The 14,637-nt window shown below is 39.2% G+C and overlaps 1 protein-coding gene across 1 annotated transcript in view; it reads right to left on the minus strand.

Moving 5' to 3' along the window:
- The window catches only part of LOC145670252 (head-specific guanylate cyclase-like), an 891,926-nt gene that overhangs the window by 666,753 nt on the left and 210,536 nt on the right, over positions 1–14,637 (minus strand). The window lies entirely within an intron of this gene.

Consider the following 14,637-nt stretch of genomic DNA (forward strand, 5'->3'; position numbering starts at 1 on the left):
AAGCCATCACACTTCTATTACCAGATTACCTGTAACATGGAAAAGAATTAATTAGCTACACACAATACTATGGGTTTGACAGGCAATTTCACCTTACTTTTTGATTTATCCTTGTATAATCCTATTTTTAAACATTATAGAAATGATATATGATGGAAAGAATAAAAAATTGCAATTTTCGTTTTGATCGACTTGTCCGTTATCCGACCCAAGTTCGGTCCCGTGGTGATCGGTTAACAGGGAATATACTGTATATACTGTATATATATGTTGGTTCCGAAACGTACTAAAAAAAATTCAAGTGAATGAATAGAATTTGATGTTGCGGCTTTTCCAACACTACGTGAATTTTCTCAAAATTACAAAAGTATGAAATAATATAATAATAATAGAATAGTAGTGTATTAAGTTATGCTGCAAATTACGGAACCGTTAAAATATCAAATAATACTTTCGATAAAGTAGATACTTTAAAATATCTAGGATCAATATTAATAGAGCAAAAATATATTTACAAAGAAATTAAATGTCGGCTAAAAACAGGGAATTTGTGTTATTATTCAGTTCAAAATCTTTTGTCATTGCGAACTCTGTCGACCTGAAAATATGTAAAACGATAATCATGCCTGTTGTTCTGTATGGTTATGAAACATGAAACATGGTCTCTTACTCCGAGTGAAGAACGTAGACTGAAAATATTTGAAAACAAGATCCTGAGACGAATATTCGGACCCAAGAGGAACGAAAATAGGGAATAACGGAAACTTCATAACGAGGAACTATATAATTTATACCGTTTACCAAGCTTTGTTAGAGCAATAAAGTCTAGGAGGCTCAGGTGGGCAGGTCATGTAGCCAGAATGGAAGACAGTAGTTACGCTTTTGAAGTTTTAACGGCAAGTCTAATCGGAAAACGATCATTAGGAAAACCTAGGTGCAGATAGGAGGGCAATATTAAGATGTATCTTGCAGAAATAGGAATACAAAGTAGAAACTGGATCCAGTTCGCTAAGGGTAGAACTCAGTGGAGAGCCTTTATAAAAGCGGTCTTCAACCTCCATTGGCCATAGAGTTAGTTAGTTAGTATTAAGTTATGCTTGCTATAATCTAGTGTAAAGGAATTGCTTTTTTAAAATATATTTTTGAGTGTAACGATAAGATTTATTGGTATTTTTCTTACACTACCAGCATATAGTGATGTTGTAAATAGTATGATACTTTATTTGGTCTTATCGTCTTTAGAGAACTAAAGGATGAGAAGTTTCTGGATTTACGAAAGTTATTAGAGCAACTTACAGAGAAATGAAAACGTTTTGGGACAACAAAATGTGTTTCACGAAATGATTGGCTCGGGGAAAGATAAGGGTAAGCACTATTTTGCAATTTAGGTTTACCAACTACTTGAAACTTAGGTTTAATATTCCTATGCAATACAACGCAACGACATATACTAAACATGGTTCCCTTGCCGTATCAGGCACAACTCCGGACATAAACTACATAATACTATTTCGTGGTTTGATTCTAACCAATTTCACCTAATAACTCAATTTCACTTGAAGTAGCGCTTATCATTGCTTTCCCCGAGCAGCTTAAATAAATCCTGTAAAATCTTATGGTCATATAATTGTTTACATCTAGTACTACTAGCACATCTACAAAGATACTTGCATACAATACCTTTATTATTACTGGACAAATGGCACAAAAGCAACAAAATCAAAGGCACTTTAAAATAGTTTCTAAGAATTAGTACAAAAGACGGTTGACTGATTCCTTGCAAAACAGGAGTTGTGGCGAAAGGAATACTACCTTTCATATTTTCAATTTGCAGCTAAGAAGAACGTCACTGAACGTTTTAACAAGCTTCGTGTGACGAGGGGAAACAATGATAAATGTAATGATATATAATTTAGATAGAGTTTTTCAGATGTGCAATACTACTTTAAAGTGAAATAATTTCCCTAGCCAGTTGAAAATCTTAAAACATAATGTATTTATGGAGATTGATTATGTTTTTCTGAAAACTAGAGTCTAATTAGTCTTGTAATAACTTTATTTTACACTATGTATACCCGCATTAAATATTGATGGATGTAACGTAAAACTGATCTGAGACTCAAGATAATATAGTTAATAAATCCAAAATATCAAACTTGCTTTTATAAATTTCTGTAATAAAACACAGATTATTTTCTGTCATAATTATCATAATAGCTATGAGAATGTATTATTAAGTAATGTAAAAAAAATAAAAAAAGGACTGGAACCACGAAAGGTGTAACCAATCCTACTAGTGTAGAATTGTACAAGTTAATCTATTAATTTGGAAAGACATACTTAATACACATTGATGACTCCCAGTTTGAAAGTTCAGAAGAAAGTTTTATAAGCTGCACTCGCGACGACAAAGTAAAGAAATAAATATAGGGTGTAATCGAAGTTCCTTGCCATAGGCAAAGTTTGTTATTAGTGGAGATACGAAAACATTCAAGAAGCCAAGTTACTGGAATGATAGGTTTTCAGTCTAAAATGTTGGAAAGATTCAAATGGAACCACCAGCTTTGGCTCAACACTTATTGTGGTCCCAATTGTAATTGAGAAAGCAACGTTCCCTGTGATAGTGTTGCAATAGATGCATTAATCACGCAATCATTAAATGGAAAACATGCAAAAATAATGGTGGAAAAAAGAGACAAAAATACTACACACGAAGGTTGCAATCGATATCAACGTGTGGTTTCGGGACGGACGGAAGCAGAGAGATGTATTTCGTAACGAGTATAAAGTTGGTTTTGAGAACTGTTTAAGAGGCGAAATACATAATGTTGTTACACTATGTATTATTATGACATTGTTGCTTACAACATTTCCTGGGCAGACTTACATGTTACTGAGAATACATTTATACACTCATGCACGCACAGTACACGCTTCCAGTCGCAACACTCCTGGGACTACTTCGACAGATGTTCAAATTGGCTTCTCTACTGCTGGTAGCACATGTAGATTGGTGTCGTGAACTATCACACACACACTGCAGTGTTTCAAGTGTATTTTTTTCTACGTACGTGCCTGGTAATCTCCTTCAGGTAATCCACGGTTCTGTCCTCGTTCAACACACAGCTGATTTTAGATGTAACTAGCAGTAAAGGTCCATTAGTGTTAGGTTAGGGGACGTGGGTGGCCATTCCGCAGGACAAATCCATTAACTACAAAACATTTCGTTTAGCCCTGTCGTACTGTATGGCCGTAATGTGGCGATGATAAATCGTGTGGAAATAAAATAAGCATCTCGGTGCCAAGGACTACGGCTACGACAATCTAGATGCGGCTACATTGTGGTCTCCAAATGATGTAGATATTTTCTGATTTTAAATTGCCGAGCAGGAAAATGAGATCTAGTAAAACATTTTCATGTATTCCACACCACACATTCATTCAAGGATCAGTTTGATGGTGAACTTCGACAAATATGTTCAGGGGAAGTATCAACAGCAAACGGCGTTGTGATTATTATTATACCGTTAAGATTGATACTAGTTCATTGCAATTATAATGTTATCCTCTAGGTTAGGATGCTGTATTCGTGTCTGTTGGAACCATTCACAGAACTTTGTCCTTCTGTCTGTATTATTATCATGTAGATCTTGTACCAAGTGTATGTTGTAAGGATAATATTGCTTACAGAATTCTGGAAACAGACATATGGCTTACGCCAGCTTCTTATGCAACTTTCTATTTTAATTGATTCGAAATAACTGTTATTTTTGCAACCACAGTAGTACTCATGGCTCAGGAAGTTGCATTTCCTGCTAGTCCAACACTGGGCCTCTCAACATGCTGCCTCTAACTTTGAATCATGTCATGAGTATGGAAAGAAGCTGGCGGTGTGGCACTACCTGATTTGGTTGGTGCCTTAGATACTCTGCTGCTGCTTCTCGTTGATTTAGTCCAGCTGCGTAAGCAAGAACCTTTTTAGCTTTTTCTTGCATTAATTACATTTCACTTTCTGAAAACGAATGTGTCACAAACTTAAGCTGATACGACAAAACTAAACTAAGTAATGCCACAAAGGAGCTTTAAATACAGGGATGAGGTTGTCACGTTGTCACGTGAGGAGATGAGGTTGTCACGTTGAACACACAATTTCGATTGATGCGTAATTTGTCCGGCACCATGCTCTGGTGATAAATATCAAACTCAATAAGAAACTCAACCTTTGTACACAAGATCCGTCTGAAAAGTAATGCCATACAGTTAATTGTGAAGCTACTGAAATTGAAGTGCACTCTATCCGCCGTGATCGATGAGGTATAAGTCAACTACCGAGCAAGTGCTTACTCAGTTGTCTCTGAGCTTTCGGAGATGAAGGACGGGTGATTTTGTAAATCTCTCTTCTACAAGTCGTGATGCAGAGTTCAATGAAACAAAGATGCGGGATAAAGTTTTGTGAAAAAACTCGGCAAGTTTTTAGCGGATAGTTTTCCAATAGTTCAGCAGTCCTTTAGGAATGTTTGTTTACACAAAAACAAGTTTACAGATTGCACAAGGAATTTTTCGACAGCCGTAAAGAGGTCGATGCGAAGCCTGTGCTGGACGCCCGCCAACTTCCTCAAACGACAAAAATGTTGTTTGTGTGAAAGAACTTTTGCAAACAAACCGTCGAATGAATGTTTGTTTAATGTCCGACATGTTACATATTCCAAAAACTATCACCTGTGAAATTGCGACCAAGGATTTTCACATAAGGAGAGTGTGCGCGAAGCTTGTTCCAAGAATTTTGACCGACGACCAAAAATCTCGCCGAGTGGAAATTTATCAAGACGTTTTGAAAAAGTGTGAAAATGTTCATCACACTTTGGACAATGTTATCTCGAATGATGAAACAAGGATATTCCAATACGACCTCCAAATGAAGATGCAGAGTGTCGAAAGACTAATATCGTCGTTCCGTCACCCCAAGAAGACTTGAATGAGCAAATATAAGTTCAAGACCAGGATCTTTGGTTTTTGATATCAAGGTGATCGTTCACCATGTGTTCGTACCTCTTGTGACAATTATTAACTGGATATTTTACGTGAAAGTCCTCAAGAGACTGAGAGCAGGGACCAGGCGCATCAAACATGACATCAGCGGTGATTAGAAACTTTATCATAGCAAAGCGCCAGTCCACACTGCCTTCGTCGTGACCAACTAGGTGGGCAAATCTAATATAGCAACGCGCTTCTGCCACCTTACACTCTCTTCTTGACTCCGAAGAACTTTGTTTGTTACTCAGTTTGAAATCCCCTTGAAAAGACATAATTACAGAGGAATTGACTACGTCAAAGCAATTTGTGAAATGACTTTCAACGCACTTCCTGAACAGGCTACTTATTATGCTTTTATAGATTGGAAATCCCACTAGCAAAGATTTATTGACAAAGGACAAAATTTGGAAAAAAAAGTTTAATGTATTATTATCATTATATTATTATTATTGTTTTATTATTATTATTATGTAAATAAATGTTGTTTTGTTTTCATGCTGTTACACTTGGTGACATTACTTTCCGAACATATCTTGTACGTTGTGATTTTTCCAACTTTGTTTTGTTGTCTCGCAGGTGACCATTTAATCTGATTTACTTACCTGATCTTGTTCTTGAATGTGAAATAAAACAGCTACAATTCACTGGTCTGACGGTTCGTTTCCATTACCGTGCCTTTAGGAATTTTAAACGTTTCCGAAAAAAAAATAATGATGGAGGTAAAGGGTCCATGCAAAGCTTCATGTCATGAAGGGATGCGGAGGAGGATGCGTATGTAGACCTGCACACTTTCCTAACTTCAGGCATATTGAAAGTGAATGGTGAACACGACGCCAATGCCTCTTTTCTTCTCCCAGGGTTGCCCACAGTTTTGCATATTATTTGGAGGCTAAGTGGGCCCCAGAACCTCTAGATGCAGAGACGACGGAGAAATTATCCGGTTCTGATCTTCACGAAAAACCGAACCCGGGTTGTCCAAGATGCATGATCTACTGCCTTAGCCACCGATGCTAGTGCTGACATTTTTATTCTTCAGTATGTCAAAATCTTAAAAATATGACAATCTAATAGGAATTTGCATTGGAGACATTTGGGTTCGAACTTGAATTGGTACCTACAGAAATTATTACCAAATAACATCTTTTACCTTTGATTGGAAGTGACTCCAGATGATCAGAGGTCTGGTTAAAATAATCATACTTTTTCGATGAGGAGTGGAGTGTTCGGAAACCGGAAGTTTCTATCCATTACCATTCTTAAGATAGCGGAATTGTAATAGACAGGGGGAGATCTGCCAGACAGTTGGATGATTTCAAATAAAGTTCTGTAGAATTCGCTAATAAAAATTATATACTCATAAGCAAGGTCCACAACGAGGCACACTCAGATCCGACTCAAACTTTGCCCAGAGGACACATAATGGAAAAGAAGAAAAAATGCCAAATTGGAGCTGCCCAATGCCAGAAACACCGGAGTTATGCTCCCCAACATAACGCAGCAGGCGACAATATGATCTAAGGTAAGCGTCGCAAGATACCCGTTTATGTCGAAAACGGAAAGGGCGAGAAGCACCGGGATGATATCAGAAAGATACCTGATATGTTATAACAATGTTTTGGCGGCCATCTTGAAAGCCACGATCTTGGATATAGCGTAAGGTATTGAAATGAGAAGTGGGATGTGTGATATATCAATGTAAGGTAAAATGCAAAATGAAAATCAATGATGTAATCGCGAAAAACATATGTGTAATGGTGAGGACGTGATGAAGTGTAGAAGAAAAAATGAAATTTTTTAGTTTTACGTCCCGCGATTATGCCGACCAGGCTAAAGGAGACGGTGATTATGAGAAATGAATGAAATGTTGGAATGATGAAAGTGTAGAAGACTCGGGTAAAACAAACGTGTATGCGAAGGACAGAAGACGCCACGGCATTGGGTAACATGCCACGGCAATGGTACGCGACAAGTAAACGTAACAGTGTCTGTACATGGAAGTGTCTCCGCATTGGCGCATTATGTCTTTCAAGGATATTGGAACCCGGCTTGGTACAGTAAAAACCACAGTTGCACCCGCGATACGAGCGTTCGTTTGAAGACTACAGGAACTACAAGGGGCTATCTATTGTGAAACAGCATGAAGGCAGCTCGATCGGGAGAGTAGGTAATATAATTGGCTACCCAAAGCAGGACCTACCTGGGATCGAAACTCACTTCTGGGCAACGTTTTGTACGTTTCTTATTCACTTTTCCTGCTGTTTTGTGAGAACAAAGGATATTTCGGCCTACGTTTGTTTAAACAACAGTATTTGAAACAAAGTATGCATGGGTGATAAGGCCCAGCCATGTTCTAGCTGACATTTCTTTACGAATTTCTTTTCTTTTGCGCAATGTGCTACACTGTTTTTCGACGGGAGACGCGGTGACTCTGTGGTAGAGCGTCCACCTCTGGTGCTTGGGGTCCCTGGTTCGATCCCAGCTCGCGCCGTGTGGACTTTGAGGTGGACAAACACCGTGCTCGTGGGTTTTCTCGGGGTTCTCCCGTTTCCTCCCACTTTCTTCATTCCACCTTTTCACTCATCTCTCATCATCACTGTCTCCTTTAGCCTAACCGGCAAAAACGTGGGACGTAAAGCTCAAAGATTTCATTTCATTTATTATTTTTCGACGGTCCCAAACAGATTCACAATATCAGTAAAAGGCAGCAGTGCGGACTCGAGTTCCATGAGTTGTTGCAATCTCCCACGAGAGGTCTAATTTACCACACAGTGAGACCACTCGAATTGTGTTTACGGGTTTCACTGGCACAGATGGAACGAAGTGAGCGTGACAGCAGGTGCTAGCCCGTGAGAAGTGATAGTGTGTTTGTGGCATACGCGAGTCAAAACGCACAATGTGTCCGCACTATTGTGCATCTAAAAACGCCAGTGTACACCTGCAATATGAACCCTCTCAATGTGGTGTTAGTTATGCAAAGGGTGCTTTCCAATGTTCAATCGACAGAACCGACAGTGGCGGAACGAAAAGCAGCTGAACACATGCAGGAGTTTTTGAACAACTACGATATAACAGAAGTAAATTGATGAATACGAACCCGGGCCGGCCCAAACAGGTGAAGAGGATGCCGCGGATAGTGGTGACAGCACGCTGCCTTGGAGTGATTCTTCGCCCGAACCACAGGCAACACCGTTCTCGTCCGACAGTGATTATGAGCCGAATGAAAACGAAGGTAATACAAAATATTATACGCTAGAGGACAAAGTTAACATGTTACACTACTGGCTTGGCGTAAAAGGCAAAGGGCGTCAAACATTCGCACATCGTTCATATCGCTCGATGAAACACAGATTTCGCAACTGTCCCTCGGTGAAAACACTGTTTAAATGGAAAGAACAACGCGACAAAGGCTTATTGAAAACAAAACGCGAAGTATATCGCGAAATCACAGAACATGTGCTGCAACAATTTATAGGTGCGCGACGTGATAACCGCATTGTCCATAACAGTGATCTTAAATTATGGGCAAAGGAACAGGCTCTGAAGTGTAGTCTCCGTACGTTCAATGCTAGTCACGGATGGATTGGGCACTCAAACAACAAAACAATATCGTGAGCCGTAAAATCACGTCATATGTCACAATGAAGTCTGTACGCGACAAGGAGGATATTGATTTGGTTATTGCTGGGTGGCGTGACGAAACCAAGACTATCATGGGGGGGTTTGAGAATGCAAATATATGGAATGCTGATGAATCCGGTTTTGCGAAAGAGTTGACAAGTGGGCGCACATTAGCTAGAAGAGGATCATCGCACATTCAGGGCTGTGTCCTTTCTGTGCATGCAACGACGCATACGTACACTGTGGTGCCGTTGCTGTCGAAAGCAGGGGTGGTGGCGGATAAACTCTTTGTCATTCTCCAGGAACCCGTAGCTTTAAGTATTAGGGTTCAGGACAATATGTTCGCCGCACCAAATTTAGTGGTATTCTGGACGCCTTCTGGTAAAATGACAAGGGAAGCGTATTCGGTTTTCATCAAAGAATGCGTAATACCACAAGTAGCAGCAGATGCTCCCAACACAGAAAGCCTTCTGTTGCTAGATTCATATGGACTTCACAAGGACAGACACATTTGCAAGGCTACTTCATGAAAGTGGTTTCACCGCCGATCATACTCGCATCCATATTATACCTGAAAAAACTACTTCGCAGTGCCAACCGTTGGATCTGTATTACTTCCATATGTATAAACACATGGTACGACGGATTTCGGAGGCATTGCGTGACCATACCAACGTGAACCTTCACCACCGAGACACGGTCCTTAAGCTGCATTCACTGGTACACAACCAATTTTGTTGTCCACGATTTCATATAACACATCAATGCGGGTGGAAGCTAGCTGGATTAGCAGAGGACGTTGCTTTCCAGTACAACACAACTGACTTTTGTTTCAATCTACGACAGCGTGAATTTTGTAAAGACGAGTGCCCAGAACTTTCTGTGATCAAATGTGCTTGGTGTTTGCGGGAGCTGTGTGTCACCCATTTCTTTACTCACTACCACTACTGCCGAGATTTTCAACAATAGGTACAATCTTATATATATGTATCTATGTATATATATCTGTGTGTGTATGTAGTATTCCAACTCAAATGTATATGTTTCTCTCTATGTATGTGCGTGTGTGTTTCTTTGTCGCAACATCCATGTGTTCTGGATTCCTTTGGCCGTTTCTGTTTCATCGCGTTAACAACATAACTTCAGCTCTTTTTCCATACTCTGCTCGCATGAATTCCTCTTCACGTTAATACCATGCTCGATACGTTATTAGAGCTTGGGCCTTGGTTTCAGTTTCTAATTCTATCCGACATCGATCTTTCACAAGACATCCTTCACGTTTCAATACCTTACGATATATTCACGATAACGGCTTTCAAGATGGCGGCCAAGTCTGTATTATACCATATCAGGTATCTTGGTATCATCTCGGTGCTTCTCGTCCTTTCCGATTTCGACCTAAACGGGTATCTTGCGACGTTTACCTTATATCATATTGCCGCGTGGTGCGTTATGTTGGGGAGCATAACTCCGGTGTTTCTGGTATTGGGCAGCTCCAATTTGGCATTTTTTCTTCTTTTCCATTATGTGTCCTCTGGGCGAAGTTTGAGTCGGATCTGAGTGTGCCTCGTTGTGGACCTTGCTGTCAGAGCTCCCTCGTGGCTAAGCGGTTAGCATACGCGCCTTTGGCGTGGGAGACCCGGGTTCGATTCCCGGCGGGAGCTCATGTGGTTCGGATTCCACGTTAATCAGTAGGCCCACGTCTCATATAGCCTCGCTGCTGAAAGGGACGCTAAACTAAAATCAACTCAACTCAATTATATACTCACGACGAGAGGTGTTTTACGATTCAAGAATGATAGTTGCAGAAATACGTAATTTGGACATCAGTAAATTACTGTATTTCTTGCTGGGCGGGATTACAGTAATAAATAGTAATACCAATAGTAGTGGTATGAGACTCTTTAACGTTAGTAATAGTTAAAATAATACGTATTAAGTAACTAGTAGTAGTAGGTAGTAAGAGTACAAGATCTATACAATAACTACAATAATATGTAGCAATAGCTATATTGTTTTTCACATCATGAATACTTTTTCCGAACCAATTTCCAGTTTGTTACGAACTTGATCTTTCCAGCACCCACGAATCGCTGTATCCAAAGATGATACTGATTACAGCTGACATTTGTAGTATTCCTGTATTTATCCTCTACAGCATACTTTTGGTTTACTTTCAGTTCAACTATTACGTAAGGTAATGCTTCTATTGTATCAGTGTGACTGGCGAGGGAACCTATCCAAATGTAACTCTGACTTCGAGTCGAGACTATGGCCGTTGGATACCTTGTCCTAAAATAACAATAGCTTTCATACAATATGCTACTTGATCCTCGGTTCCGTTTGCAAGTTTTGAGTTGGACCCCGCCTGGGACCCTAAGGGTGCCCCGGGGACACAAATTGTTCATTTAAATGGTGCTGGGCTCCCCACACTAATTTGATATTTATACTCTGAGTTTCCTTACCCGGCCGTTTCCGAAAAATCTGACCCGGAATCTGACATTGTAATGTATAGTATGGAGCTCAATTTCTAACTTTTCACGCTTATATCTCCGCAGCGATTGAGATCAAGGATGTATCCCTTTTCGTGTTATATTCTTTTAGGACAAGGTATTCAACGGCCATAGTCTCGACTCGAAGTCAGAGTTACACTTGGATAGGTTCCGTCGTGAGACTGTGGCTTTATCAATTATCATTGGGACGACTTACAGTGTAGAGTCAAAATTGTTGGTTCGATTTGAAAAGTCCCAACAGTTTAGATTGTAACTTGTCATTTTTAGCAACATTTTTTTCGTATTTACAGTCATAACAAACTTGCAATATAGTAAGAGACTCATGTTACAAATCTTTTATTTTGTTTTCTCTATAAGATTAAACCGTGTCTTGAGAGTAAAAAATGCGTAATTTGTTATTTTGGGGGTGACCTATGGAAACAAAATGAAAGACGTTCATGTAATATTAACTTTGCAGAAGAAACAAAATTCATACAGACGTCGCTCAAGCTCATGTGCTAAGGAATGTTTCATATAATTATTTCTTGAAGTCTCTCCTTTCTCCAGTTTAGTCTACAGCATGTATCATAGTTTTTCTTGTGTTTACTATATAAATATCATGCTGTAACACAAAACAATGTAAATAAATATTTACATCAATATATTTGCTGTTAAGATGAGTATGTTAAAGTAGTTGGATGGAATTGTTGGAAAGATGCAGGCAATGCGAGGATACAGAAGGAGATGAGAAAACAATGGAAGAGACCACACGTGCAATACAAATTTAGACACAGTAGCGGTTTATAAGGGAAGTCATATCAGTAGTAGTTTTGTAGTTGCAAGCTAAAGGAAGCAACTTGACACAATATTCTAACTCTTGTATCACCTAAAATGACACTAAGTAGTGGTAACTTGAAAGCAAGAATAATTCATGAGTGAATTTTTAAAAAATCGCTTGCAAGTGATTTAGATCATCTACATACTTCTTGTAAATAGAAAAATAATTTATGTAGTATGTCAAATGCCGCCTGCGAAAGCCAAGACTAAAGCCCAATGTGTCAAATATAAAACAAAAATATGTTATTTCACACATTGTTTCACTCTTTTTGCGTAGGAATAACATATTTAAACGTTCCAAGGAAAAGCTGATTTAAAATATGGTGATTCATAATGGACTCGTAAATCACAATCTGATAATGCCACAAGATTTACTATAGCTACAGTGTGGAAACCAAATAAAGAATAGAATGAATATTACAACATTCTTTACAGTTATTTATATGAGAAAAAACATTTTAATTCCTGTCTACAAACTATTTTTCCCACTCGTAAAATCGGTCTAATAATCCCAGAACTCATATGTCACTGTCCGGAGATGTAGAATATTACTTGTTTTCTCTCTGAACATTATTCTTTCTAGGCTTACAATCGTTTTTAATATAAGAATGCATAAAGCGGAAAACTTCTGCTGTAAGAAAGAAATACCCAATTTTTCTACTTTCTGTGTTTTACGTAAAGCAATGTCCAATAAATTTGCTTATGTATATCATAGATGCAAAAAATGATGCGAAAGCAAATTAACGATATTGTTACGTACACAAACGCATTGTAAGATTTTGGTGCTTGGGGTCCCGGGTTCGATCCTAGTGAACTTTGTGGTGGACAAACACCGCGTGCGTGGGTTTTCTCGGGGTTCTCCCGTTTCCTCCCACTTTCTTCATTCCACCATTTCATTTATTACTCATCATCACAGTCTCCTTTAGCCTCCCCGGCATAACCGTGGGACGTAAAACTCACAAGACTTCATTTCATTTAATTAAAAGATTTACTTTAATATGATGATACAAGCTCTTTTGCTTAAATGTTTCCAAAGAAAATACTTTGCCTACTAATATTTTCAGAAAAGACATATGAAAATCTAAATGCATATTAACATCGGGTGAACGCCAAAGGATACCCTTAGAATTCCTTTATATCACATTGGCGTCCTAAATCTTCGTAATACTTTAGAGAAGCGAAAACAGTTCAGAGTAGCTTTTTCGAAAATCAATATCACCTATTCACTCAAGAAGGGGGCTAGATATAAAACTGTTTAAAAATATTCACTTAACGAATTCATAGTCACCAATATAACTACAGCATATTAGATATTCTCTTGTAATTCGATTCATAAAAATATATAACGTATTAGTTTTAGTTGATATACCAGGTACACCCAAGTTGAAAATAAAATACCTAGCCAATTAGAAAGCTAAATAGAACTCAAGACTTAAGACTCTCTTTTGCTAACGAAACAATGCGTAAATAAATAGATGATAATCAATCTTTTATAACGGTCCTTGATCAGACCTTCATATGCAATTTACACCGTTCAAACGTAGTTCTTTAATACGAATTTCGGTATACGGACAAAATCTCGCGGCCGAAACATCGCCGCCCAAAATCTCGCCGGCCAAAACCTCGCGGGACAAAATCTCGCCGGGCCAAAACCTCGCGTGGCCAAAACCTCGCCGCCCAAAACCTCGCGGGACAAAATCTCGCCGGGCCAAAACCTCGCGTGGCCAAAACCTCGCCGCCCAAAACCTCGCGGGACAAAATCTCGCCCGACCAAAACCTCGCGTGGCCAAAACCTCGCCGCCCAAAACCTCGCGTGGCCAAAACCTCGCCGCCCAAAACCTCGCCGGGCCAAAATCTCGCCGTGCCAAAACCTCGCCGCGAATGAAACTTTTCTTTAAAATTTACCCAATGTGTTTCCTAATATGCAATTCCACATTACAAATAATAATAATAATAATAATAATAATAATAATAATAATAATAATAATAATAATAACATACAAAACATCGTGTGCGTGGGCTTTCTCGGATTATTCCCGTTTCCTCCCACTTTCTTTATTCGATCATTTCCTTCATACTGGTCATCTACGTCTTCTTTAACCTATAGAACATAATCAAGGGACGTCGTAAAAACTCATATATTGTTTCATATTTTCATAAATATTATTAGATTTTTGTTAAAATTTTAAGTTTTTGGATGTTCCAAAGTTCACGAAACTAACCTCGTTAGTTGTCATTACTTTCCTTATGCAGACTTTCTTTCCCTATAACCAGTTTAAAAACATCCTGTCGCCCTACCTTCACATTGAAATCCTCTAATACAGAAATAGAATTTTCATATGGTATCGCGGGACTTGGTCAAATACCCGTGATACTTCTTCTGAAACAGCGTCTTTTATACCGTCATCCTTATCATATGTTGGAACATTTACATTTTGGTCAGGCGAGATTTTGGGTATGGCGATATTTTGGGGCGCGAGGTTTTGGCCCGCGAGGTTTTGGGTGGCGAGGTTTTGGCCAGGCGAGGTTTTGGCCCCGCGAGATTTTGGCCCGCGACGTTTTGGGCGGCGAGGTTTTGGTCAGGCGGGGTTTTGGCCCGGCGAGATTTTGGCCCGCGAGGTTTTGGGCGGCGAGGTTTTGGCCAGGCGAGGTTTCG

This window comes from Thermobia domestica, chromosome 14 (assembly GCF_964235325.1).
Source record: "Thermobia domestica chromosome 14, izTheDome1.hap1.1, whole genome shotgun sequence".
Lineage (NCBI taxonomy): Eukaryota > Metazoa > Arthropoda > Insecta > Zygentoma > Lepismatidae > Thermobia > Thermobia domestica.